Raw genomic sequence first — 11,905 nt, forward strand, 5'->3', positions numbered from 1 at the left:
TCCTGGTCTTTTGTTTGTTGGGAGTTTTTTGATTACTGATTCAACTTCATTGTTGGTAATCTGTCTGTTCAAATTTTCTATTCTTCCTGATTCAGTTTTGGGAGGTTATATGTTTCTAGGAACTTACCTATTTCTTCTAGGTTGTCCAATTTGTTGGGATATAATTTTTCATAATATGCTCTTATAATCCCTTGTATTTCTGTGGTGTCAGTTGTTATGTCTCCTTTTTCTTTTCTGATTTTGTTTGAGTCCTCTCTCCTTTTTAAAATTTATTTATTTATTTATTTATTTATTTATTTGGATGAGTCTGGCTAGAGGCTTATCAAGTTTGTTGATCTTTTTTTTTTTTCCCAGAGTTTTATTGTATTGCAGTAAAGGAACAGCAGGACGGTTATACAATGTTCTCTCTCATTCAGTTTTGAAAATCTAAAGTACTTGCAAATTCTTAAGAATACCCTTACCACCAGATTAGAACAGTTAAGTATAATAACCAATTTCTTTATAAGTGATATCTTACAAATTAAAACACATTTATAATAGCTTTAAATGCCTTCTTCACAAGTAAATCAGCATATAGTTTTATATCATGTTCACTTCTGCTTAAGAATTAAAGCAAGTATATTACTCTGATGGAAATATGGGAAATCTCTCATTCATATGCAATATACAGGGATAATATTCAAGTTGGAGGGAAAAAAATCCCACTCTTCTCATTTTGTAAGTATGTCCATATATAATCACATACATGATAAATGAGGAAACCCATGAAGTTTCCCACAAGTCAGATATATATTTTCAGTTCATCAGAAGCACCTGATATCTACAGCTAATTTATATTAGATGGCATTTCAGTAAAACCAAAATGAGCCCTACAAGTTCCTATATATAACAAAAGCTTCCAATGGACTAAGGATAGTCAATAATTAATGCAGTCATTCAAGGGATTATGGCTGTTCCTTAAGGAGTGCAAGTTCAAACCTGTCAACACCAGAGGTAATCATTTTATATTAATTTATACGTAATTCCATGAAATTCTTTATCCAAGTATAACATATGGAAACAGTCCACAAGCAAAAAATGTGGAAACATTTAAAAAATAAGGAGTCATTTTTTAAAGTAACTGATCAGATTCCATAGACTACTCTTAGAAAGAGGATCTTGCTGGATAGAATCCCTACATTTGGTGGCTTTTTGCATGCACTTTGGACCAATTCTTCTGTGTGTTGTTCTAAGAGCTCACCAAAACATAGATCATGCTGTATAGGTAGTAAAAAAATGCTAGAAGATAAAAAGCTAATTTGCACCAGCCTTCTTTCTGACAATACGCTAAAATGTCTGCATTCATGATGGTCGTAGGGTCATAGAGTTCTGGTCCACTCATCACTCATCTACTCATATACCTCCAAATATGATATGCCAAGAGGGGCATATTGAGACCCAGTGTAAGCCACTCTGCTGCACAAAGAAACATGACACAGAAGAAAGCATGGATGAGGTACTCTGGAAGTACAAGAGGATTCAGGGTATTACACTGGTCTATAGGATTCCTGTAATCAGTCTTCAGTTCATCAAATGCTATAATGTGCCAGATGGTGAAGAAGATGAGCGCGGCAGGGAGCAGCAGTGCCAGCATGTAGCAGAAGGCCGCGAACATGAACGCCATGGCTGGGAAGGAGGGACAGGCAGCGGCACTGGTGCCAGTGGAGAAAGGTGGCGCATGGCCCTCTCAAGTTTGTTGATCTTTTCAAAGAACCTGCTCCTGGTTTCATTGATCTGTTCTGTTGTTGTCATTGTTTCAGTTTTAATTTTATTTGTTTCTGATCTAATCTTTATTAGTTCCTTCCTTCTACTCATTTGGGGTTTTGTTTGTTCTTCTTTTTGTAGCTCCTTTAGATTTAAGATTAGGTTGTTTATTTGAGATTTTTCTTGAGGTAGGCCTGTATTGCTATAAACTTCCCCCTTAGAACAGCCTTGGCTGCATCCCAAAGATTTTGACCATTGTGTGCTCATTTTCATTGGTCTCCATATACTTTTTTATTTCCTCTTTGATTTCTTGGTTGACCAAGAGTCAGTAGTCGGTAGTTAGTAGCACGTTATTTAACATCCATGTATTTGTGCTCTTTCCATATTTTTTCTTGTGGTTGATTTCCAGTTTCTTTTCTTTTTTTTTTTTTTTAAAGATTTTATTTATTCATTTGAGAGACAATGAGATAGAGAGAGAGCATGAGAGGGGGGAAGGTCAGAGGGAGAAGCAGACTCCCTGCCGAGCAGGGAGCCCGATGCGGGACTCGATCCCGGGACTCCAGGATCATGACCTGAGCCCAAGGCAGTCGCTTAACCGACTGAGCCACCCAGGCGCCCCTGATTTCCAGTTTCATAGCATTGTGATCAGAAAAGATGTATGGTATGATTTTGCTCCTTTTGAATTTATTGAAACAGTTTGTGGCTTAATATGTGGTCTGTTCTGGAGAATGCTCTGTATGCACTTGAAAAGAATGTGTATTTGGGCACCTGGGTGACTCAGTCAGTTAACCGTGGACTCTTGACTTTGGCTCAGGTCATGATCTCAGGGTTGTGAGATTGAGCCCAGCACTGGGCTCTGTACTGGGCATGGAGCCTGCTGAAGATTCTTTCTTTCTCTCCTCTGCCCCTCCCCACTCTCTAAAAAAGAAAAAAGAAAAAAAAAAAAGAGAGAAAAGAATTTGTATTCTGTTATTTTAGGATGGAATGTTCTGAATGTATCTGTTAGATCCATCTGGTCCAATGTGTCATTCAAAGTTTCCTTGTTGATTTTCTGTTTGGATGATCTGTCCATTGATGTAAGTGGGATGTTAAAGTACCCTACTATTATTATATTACTATCAATTAATTCCTTTATGTTTGTTGTTAACTGGGTGCTCCCATAAATATTTACAATTGTTATGTTTTCTTGTTGAATTTTCCCCTTTATTATTAAATAGTGTCTTTCTTCATCTCTTGTTATAGTTTTTGTTTTAAAATCTGTTCTGTTCTGGGGCGCCTGGGTGGCTCAGATGGTTAAGCATCTGCCTTTGGCTCAGGTCATGATCCCAGAGTCCTGGGATCGAGTCCCGCATCGGGCTCCCTGCTCCTTGGGAGCCTGCTTCTCCCTCTGCCTCTCTCTCTCTCATGAATAAATAAATAAAATCTTTAAAAAAAAAATCTATTGTTCAGTATAAGTATCGCTGCCTTGGCTTTCTTTGACATCCATTTGCATTACAAATGTTTGTCTATCCCCTCATTTAATCTGTGTGTATCTTTAGGTCTGAAATGAGTCTTTTGTAGGCAGCATAATCTATACTGGTTTTTGGTTTTTATCCATTCCATCACCCTATGTCTTTTGACTGGAGTGTTTAATCCATTTACATTCAAAGTAATTATTTGTTAGATATGTATTTATTGCCACTTTTAAGTTTTTATTTTAATTCCAGTTATTTAACATACAGAGTTTATTTGTTGCCATTTTGGTACTTGTTTTGTGGTTGTTTTTGTAGTTCTTCTCTGATCCTTTTCTTGCTCTTTCATGGTTTGCTGTCTTTCTTTAGTGATATACTTGGATTCCTTTCTCTTTGTTTTTAATTACTTGTCTTTGATTTGTGGTTATCATTAGGTTTGTATATAACATTTTCCACATATAGCAGTCTATATTAAGTTGAGGGTTGCTTAAGCAAGTTAGGTCGTGAGTGTCAGCACTGTGCTGGTTCCTGCAAAGGGCTGTGTGTTTATGCTGGGGAGCAGGGGAGAGAGATGGCCCTTGCTAACTCCTTTGTTCCGGGAGAAGTCCCTCTGTGTGATCCCTGCCCCTTAGGACACACTTTGAAATGAGTAAACTACTCTCCCTCCCCTATGCCCCAGGCGTTTTGCAAACTGCTACTTTATACTGTATACTATATTCTCCCCTTCCCTTGGTTTGTCATGTGGTTTCTTTTCTTTTCTTTTTTTTCCACACACAGGCAAAATTGGCTTATATATTCTTATAATATATACATACATAGGTGTAAAACTTCAATGAAAATAAGGGAATGATTAACACAAAATATGATTTGATGGTTATCTTTGGATTTGGGGAGGAAGGGAATGCAAGCAGGGAGAAAGGGAATTTCTAATGCTGTTTCCTAACCTGTGTGATGAAGACATAGTGCTGATTATTCTTTGAATAATTTGTATATATAATTTGATGAAATTTTAATGTGATTAGCATGATATTTTATTTTTAAAAATTTTAGCATGATTTTTTGGAACTTAAACTTGTAAGCACCTTATACACCTTACCTTACTTGACCATCTAATTAATACCGTTGCGATTTTTCTTTTATAGTATCATAAAATGATATTCTTTTTTTTTCTTTTTTTCTTTCATAAAACCTACAATTTGTAATCATATATTTACTTGGATGTTTAGATGTTTTACTATCCATTTCTCCCACTAAGCTGCATGTTCCCTGAGAGCTCAAACCATGTCTGTTTTGCTTAACACTGTGAGATTCAAAATGATTTCTTCTACATGAAGTTGCATATGGTTGAATTCTAGGGTTTTGAGAACTTTTCCATCCACAGATATGAGTTTTGCCAAAAGTTGGAGGGGGAGGCTTTGCTAAAGCAGTTATGCAACCACTCAAATAAGTAAGGTAACGTATAAATAGATCAGCACAATACATGATACATGGTGAGTACTCAATACATATCAGTACATGCTGGTATTGGTGTCAGTTCTGCATCTTTTTATTTAACTCTAGTGGTTGTCTAAGTCAATTTCATTCAAATTTGTTCATCAGGGGCACTAGTTATGTTGTAGTCACTCTTTCTTGCTGTCCAGTATATAAATGTAGACTATTTTGCCAATTCATGAATAGTGGTTGTAGCATCAACAGCTGAAAACCAGCAAGTCCAATAAGGTTGAGTGTAACTGTAGTCTTCCTAGTGGAAAGGAAGATCCATAGATTCGGGTTAGAGGTTGAGAGATGAAGCACTCATTTGCTAATTCTAATTCTCAATCGCAAGTATCTTGGAATGGTTTGTTTCACTATTTTAGAGGTAGGGTAACATCTAAAGTCTTCTATCAGGGCAAGTCCCCATTAAAAAAATAAGAAATTACACTAACACCAAATAAAGGGACAACTTTATAAAATGGATTAGGACCCAAGAGTTGGTGGGGAGATAAATTTAATGAGTTTCAACCAATACTTGTTGTAATGAGATAAAATGAATAATAAATAGCAGAGCACAAATAATTTATGACACTTCTGCTTTTGATATATATACACCATTTTTAAAAAATCATCTATTCATTGTGAGAAGCATGCTAACATCAGGGATGGTAACATGAAAGAATGGTCAATGGCAATTGTAAGAATTGTTGATTGAAAATTGAGAAAAAATTCTTCTTTCACAGATGTTAAAATATGATAAAAATTTGTATATTAGAATCAATAAAGTAAGGCATAAATACATATAAATACTAGTCTCTGATATTTAATATATTTCTTAGTGTGGATAGTGGCCAAAACATTTGAAAGCTAATGCTCTAGAAAATGTATTTTCTGGGCGCCTGGGTGGCTCAGTTGTTGGGCGTCTGCCTTCGGTTCAGGTCATGATCCCAGGGTCCTGAGATCAAGCCCCGCATCGGGCTTCCTGCTCAGCGGGAAGCCTGCTTCTCCCTCTCCCACTCCCCCTGCTTGTGTTCCCTCTCTCACTGCCTCTCTCTGTCAAATAAATAAATAAAATAAAATCTTAAAAAAAAAAAAGAAAATGTATTTTCTGTTCCTTAGATTAGAGTTGTATGGAATATTGCAAAATCATACACATATCAGACTGTGAAATCACAGTGTCTATAAGAAACTTTTTGGTAAATTAAAACTAAAATAACATTTCTAAAATTGACACAAAAAATTACACATATATTATGAAGTTGTCAGTCAAATTATAAATCAAATCAACATAAAACATTCACTGACCATGAAATGTGACAGCTAGATGAGACTGTGTACATAATACTTGGATCAGTGAAAACTTTGATCCACCAAGCATGAAGAAATTGGACAGACATGTGAATTTCTCAGAATCACAGACTCTTGGAAAAAATATATCAGATTTTTCTGTAAGGTATGTAATTCATTGCCAGTTATGTGTAAGCGGTTTTGAAAAACTTCCAATTATTAAAATTTGAAAATAATAATAATATAACCATAGAAGCTTTCGGTAAGAGTTGCTTAAGTTGTTCTAGAAACACTGCTATTTTTTGTTTCTGCAAATTCAAATGCAGAACCGAACAGGTTGATAAATTTATAAACATCATGAAAAGAGTTGTAGAGAGGAACTGGAGCCACTTGGATGCCGTTTGGTTCTCGCTTGTCACATACCACTCCTCCTTTTTCTAGTTCTTGGAAAACATATTTTATTGGAACAGTGTGAGCTGGCAGCCGTGATCCACTATGCGGGATGGAGTAATTATGTTTATAAATGGTTTCTTGGTATCTGCTTTATCTTTGTTATAGTAATGCTTGATCAAGTATTCCAGATAACCAGTTAGCAAAAAAGATTTTCTCCTCAATGTTTTCATAGTTGCTTGCTTAAAGATCTCTAAACTAGCATGTAAGGAACAGACCAACAAAATGGGAGGGTTTGAAATTCGAAATCCACTGACCCCAGAGATTAACTGCAGTTTGTTATCCACCTTAAATTAGGTGCTGAGTTCATGGCCAAACCATCCCACTAATGCAGATTTAATTGTATGGGCATGCTTTTTATGGACAAAGGCACAGCAAGACCTCTTGCTCCTGAGTTTAAATACTTGTAGGAGTACCAGCAGGCAAAATCAACTCCCCAGTCATGTAACTGCAGTTCAACATTTCCAACTGCATGTGCTAGATCAAAGCCAACGAAACAACCCTTTGCCTGTCCAGCTCTTGTGATGGCAAATATATTAAAGAGCTGTTCAGTGTAAAAATGCAGCCCACTGAACAGGATCATTGCAATTGAGTCTCCTTCCTTCTCAATTACTTCAAGGATATCCTCTATTCTCAACGTTTTCTTCCCCGTCTCTTGGCTTTATCATCCACACACTTTCCTCAGTGTTAAGACCATGAAGTTGAAGATGTGACTCGATAGCATAATGATCTGAAGGGAAGGCTTTGGCTTCCAGAATTTTATACCGTTTTGGTATAGGCTTAAAAAAGGATAACAGTAGAAGATATAAATTAGCAGTTAAACCATTCATTAGGACCTATTTCTTTCTCATTGGGCTCCTACGATGTCATTCTTAAGGCCTAGAATAGTCTCATCTCCTGTAATCCAAGGATGTTTTCCTAGGCCATGTCTTGTGGTTTCTTTAAGGGTGGGTACTCAGCTTCCTATCACCCTCCAGGCTCTCCCAGAACCAGCCACTGATTTTTAAAATTCCAGGTTTTAAGTCCCACTGATTGTAAGACTTTATGAAATTTGGCCCCTCCCTTTCAAAACCAAATGTTATGGGGATTTGTCTTCCCTTTGTTGGCACTCTGGTGTGATAGTCTATTTCTCTCTTCTCCATTCCCAAGGCCCACCCCCCACACCCAGCTGATAGTGGAGGTCCATTTTGCTCCCCACCGTGTCTCTGTCCATCCTACCCTCTCAATGTGGCCTCTTCTTTACCTTTTGTTGTAGAGTTGTTCTGCCAGTCTTCAGGTTGTTTTCTGGGTTATTTATGCTGATGTGAGTGTTACCTAGTTGTATCCATGGACCAAGGTGAGCTTAGGGTCTTCTTACTCCCTCCTATCTTCCCAGCCTCCTGTATTAAGTTTTAAAATCTAGAAGTATAAGTCCTTCAGCTTTGTTTTTCCTTCTCAAGATTATTTTGGCTGTTTGAGTCCCTTGATATTCCATGTGAATTTTAGGATGATGTTTTTCTATTTCTGCCAAAACATCATTGGGTTTTTGGTAGGGCTTGCATTGAATCTGTAGATCACCTTAGGTAGTATTGACATTTTAACAATATTAAGTTTTCTAATCCATGAACATGGGATATGTTTCCATTTATTTATTTTTTTTTTTAAAAAAAGATTTTATTTATTTATTTTAGAGAGAGAGAATGAGAGACAGAGAGCATGAGAGGGAGGAGGGTCAGAGGGAGAAACAGACTCCCTGCTGAGCAGGGAGCCCGATGCGGGACTCGATCCCGGGACTCCAGGATCATGACCTGAGCCGAAGGCAGTCGCTTAATCAACTGAGCCACCCAGGCGCCCTGTTTCCATTTATTTATGTCTTCTTTAATTTCTTTCAGCAGTGTTTGTAGTTTTCATTTTTTTAAATTTAAATTCAATTAATTAACATATAGTGTATTATTAGTTTCAGAGGTAGAGTTCAGTGATTCATCAGTTGTATATAACACCCAGTGCTCATTACATCACATGCCCTCCTTAATGCCCGTTACCCTGTTATCCCATCCTGCCCCCCCCAGCAACCCTCAGTTTGTTTCCTATGATTAAGAGTCTCTTATAATTTGTGTCCCTCTCTGATTATGTCTTATTTCATTTTACCCTCCCTTCTTCTATGCTCCTCTGTTTTGTTTCTTAAATTTCACATATGAATGAGATCATATGATAATTATCTTTCTCTGATTGACTTATTTCACTTAGGATAACACCCTCTAGTTCCATCCATGTCATTGCAAATGGTGATTTCATTTTTTTTTTAATGGCTGAGTAGTATTCCATTGTGTGTGTGTGTGTATATATATATATATATATACTACATCCTCTTTAGCCATTCATCTGTCAATGGATATCTGGGTTCTTTCCATAGTTTGACTATTTGGACATTGCTGCTATAAACATTGGGGTGCAGGTACCCCTTCGGATCACTACATTTGCATCTTTGGGGTACATACCTAGTAGTGCAATTGCTAGGTCATAGGGTAGCTCTATTTTTAACATCTTAAGGAACTTCCATACTGTTTTCCAGAGTGGCTTCACAAGCCTGCATTCCCACCAACAATGTAGGAGGGTTCCCCTTTCTCCACATCTTCGCCAACATCTGCCATTTCCTGACTTGCTGATTGTAGCCATTCTGACCAGTGTGAGGTGGTATCTCATTGTGGTTTTGATTTGTATTTCCCTGATGCCGAGTGATGTTGAGCATTTTTTCATGTGTCTGATGTCTTCTTTGGAGAAATGTCTGTTCATGTCTTCTGCCTATTTTTTGACTGGATTATTTGTTCTTTGGGTGTTGAGTTTCATAAGTTCTTTATAGATTTTGGATACTAGCCCTTTATCTGATAAGACATTTGCAAATATCTTCTCCAATTCTGTAGGTTGTTTCTTGGTTTTGTCAACTGTTTCCTTTGCTGTGCAAAAGCTTTTTATCTTGACGAAGTCCCAATAGCTCATTTTTGCCTTTGTTTCCCTTGCCTTTGGAGACGTGTCTAGCCAGAAGTTGCTGTGGCCAAGGTCGAAGAGGTTGCTGCCTGTGTTCTCCTCTAGGATTTTGATGGATCCCTGTCTCACATTTAGGTCTTTCATCCATTTTGAGTCTATTTGTGCATATGGTGTAAGGAAATGGTCCACTTTCATTCTTCTGCATGTGACTGTCCAATTTTCCCAACACCATTTGTTGAAGAGACTGTCTTTTTTCCATTGGATATTCTTTCCTGCTTTGTCGAAGATTAGTTGACCATAGAGTTGAGGATCCATTTCTGGGTTCTCTATTCTGTTCCATTGATCTATGTGTCTGTTTTTGTGCCAGTACCATACTGTCTTGATGATTACAGCTTTGTAATGGAGCTTGAAGTCCAGAATTGTGATGCCACCAGCTTTGGTTTTCTTTTTCAACCTTCCTTTGGCTATATGGGATCTTTTCTGGTTCCATACAAATTTTAGGATTATTTGTTCCAGTTCTGTGAGAAAAGTTGATGGTATTTTGATAGGGATTGCATTGAATGTATAGATTGCTCTGGGTAACATAGACATTCTTTTTCATTTTATCTTTTTATTTTTTTTATTATGTTCAATTAGCCAGCATATAGTACATCATTAGTTTTTGATGTAGTGTTCAACAATTCATTAGTTGCATATAACACCCAGTGCTCATCACCACACATGCCCTCTTTAATACCCATCACCCAGTTACCCCATTTTCCCACCCCCTCCCTTCTGTAACCCTCAGTTTGGTTCCCGGAGTCCAGAGTCTCTCATGGTTTGTCTCCCTCTCTGATTTCTTACCATTCAGTTTCCCCTCCCTTCCCTTGTGGTCCTCCACACTATTCCATATGTTCCACATATGAGTGAAATTATCATATGAGTTCCACATATGATAATTGTCTTTCTCTGCTTGACTTATTTCGCTTAGCATAATCCCCTCCAGTTCCATCCATGTCACTGCAAATGGTGGGTATTCATCTTTTTTGATGGCTGAGTAATATTCCATTGTATATATGAACCACATCTTCTTTATCCATTAATCTGTTGGAGGGCATCTTGGCTCCTTCCACAGTTTGGCTATTGTGGACATTAGCATAGACATTTTAACAATATTTGTTCTTCCAATCCATGAGCATGGAATGTTTTTCCATTTCTTTGTGTCTTCCTCAATTTCTTTCCTGAGTGTTTTATAGTTTTCAGAATGTAATTGTTAGGTAATTGTTAAGTGTTAGGAAGTCTTTCACATCCTTGGTTAAGTTAACTCCTAAGTATTTTATTCTTTATGCTATCAATGGGAAATTGTTTTTGTTCATTGTTAGTGTTTAGAAACACAACTAAGGGCGCCTGGGTGGCTCAGTTGGTTAAGCGACTGCCTTCGGCTCAGGTCATGATCCTGGAGTCCCGGGATCGAGTCCCATATTGGGCTCCCTGCTCGGCAGGGAGCCTGCTTCTCCCTCTGACCCTCCCCCCTCTCATGTACTCTCTCTCTCTCATTCTCTCTCTGTCAAATAAATAAATAAAATCTTAAAAAAAAAAAAGAAACACAACTAGTTTTTGTGTTGATTTTGTATCTTGCTACTTTGCTGAATTCATGTATTAGTTTAACAGTTTTGTGTGGAATCTTTAGGGTGTTGTACATATAAGATAATATCATCTGCAGACAGAGATAATTTTACTTCTTCCTTTCCAGTTTGGATGCCTCATTTCTTTTTCTTGCCTAATTGCTCTGGCTAGAGCTTCCAGTAATATATTTTTTTAAGATTTTATTTATTTATTCATGAGAGACAGAGAGAGAGGCAGACGCAGAGGCAGAGGGAGAAGCAGGCTCCCTGCTAGGCAGGGAGCCTGACACAGGACTCGATCCCAGGACCCTGGGATCATGACCTGAGCCGAAGGCAGATGCTTAACCATCTGAGCAACCCAGGTGCCCATTCCAGTAATATTTTAAATAGAAGTGTTCCCGATTTTAGAGTAATAGCTTTCACTGTTTTACCATTGAGTATGATGTTTGCTGTGGATTTTTCATATATGGCTTTTATTGTAGCCATATATAAAATTATATTGAAATGTATGAAATTGTATATGCAACTGTATTATATATGAAGTTGTATTGTAGTCTCCTTCTAGTCCTAGTTTTTTAGTGTTTTATTTTTAATCATAAAAGGGTATTGAATTGAATTGAAACGTGCTTTTTCTGAATCATTTGAGATGATCAAGTAGAGGTTTTTTCCTTCTTTCTGTTAATATGCTGTATAATATTGATTGGTTTTTGTATATTGAACCATCCTTGCATTCCAGGAATAAATCCCACTTAGTTGTGGCATAATCTTTTAATATGCTGAATTTGCTTTGCTAGTATCATGTTGAGGATTTTTGTATCAATGTTTATAAGGGATATTGGTCTGTAGTTTTCTTGTAGTCTCTTTGTCTGGTTTTGATATCAGGGTAATGCTGGCCTCACAGTTAGGAAGTGTTAGGAAGTGTTCTTTTCTCTT

General features: G+C 37.3%; 2 pseudogenes; both read right to left on the reverse strand.

The window, feature by feature from the left end:
- Nucleotides 1-1,037: 1,037 nt before the first annotated feature.
- On the reverse strand, nt 1,038-1,671 carry LOC123851695 (protein cornichon homolog 1-like; annotated as a pseudogene).
- Nucleotides 1,672-6,227: 4,556 nt separating this feature from the next.
- On the reverse strand, nt 6,228-7,617 carry LOC123840780 (kynureninase-like; annotated as a pseudogene).
- Between the last annotated feature and the right edge of the window lie 4,288 nt (nt 7,618-11,905).

Source organism: Mirounga angustirostris, unplaced genomic scaffold, assembly GCF_029215605.1.
Source record: "Mirounga angustirostris isolate CCGP_5_RB_7025 unplaced genomic scaffold, mMirAng1.0.hap1 SCAF_10, whole genome shotgun sequence".
Lineage (NCBI taxonomy): Eukaryota > Metazoa > Chordata > Mammalia > Carnivora > Phocidae > Mirounga > Mirounga angustirostris.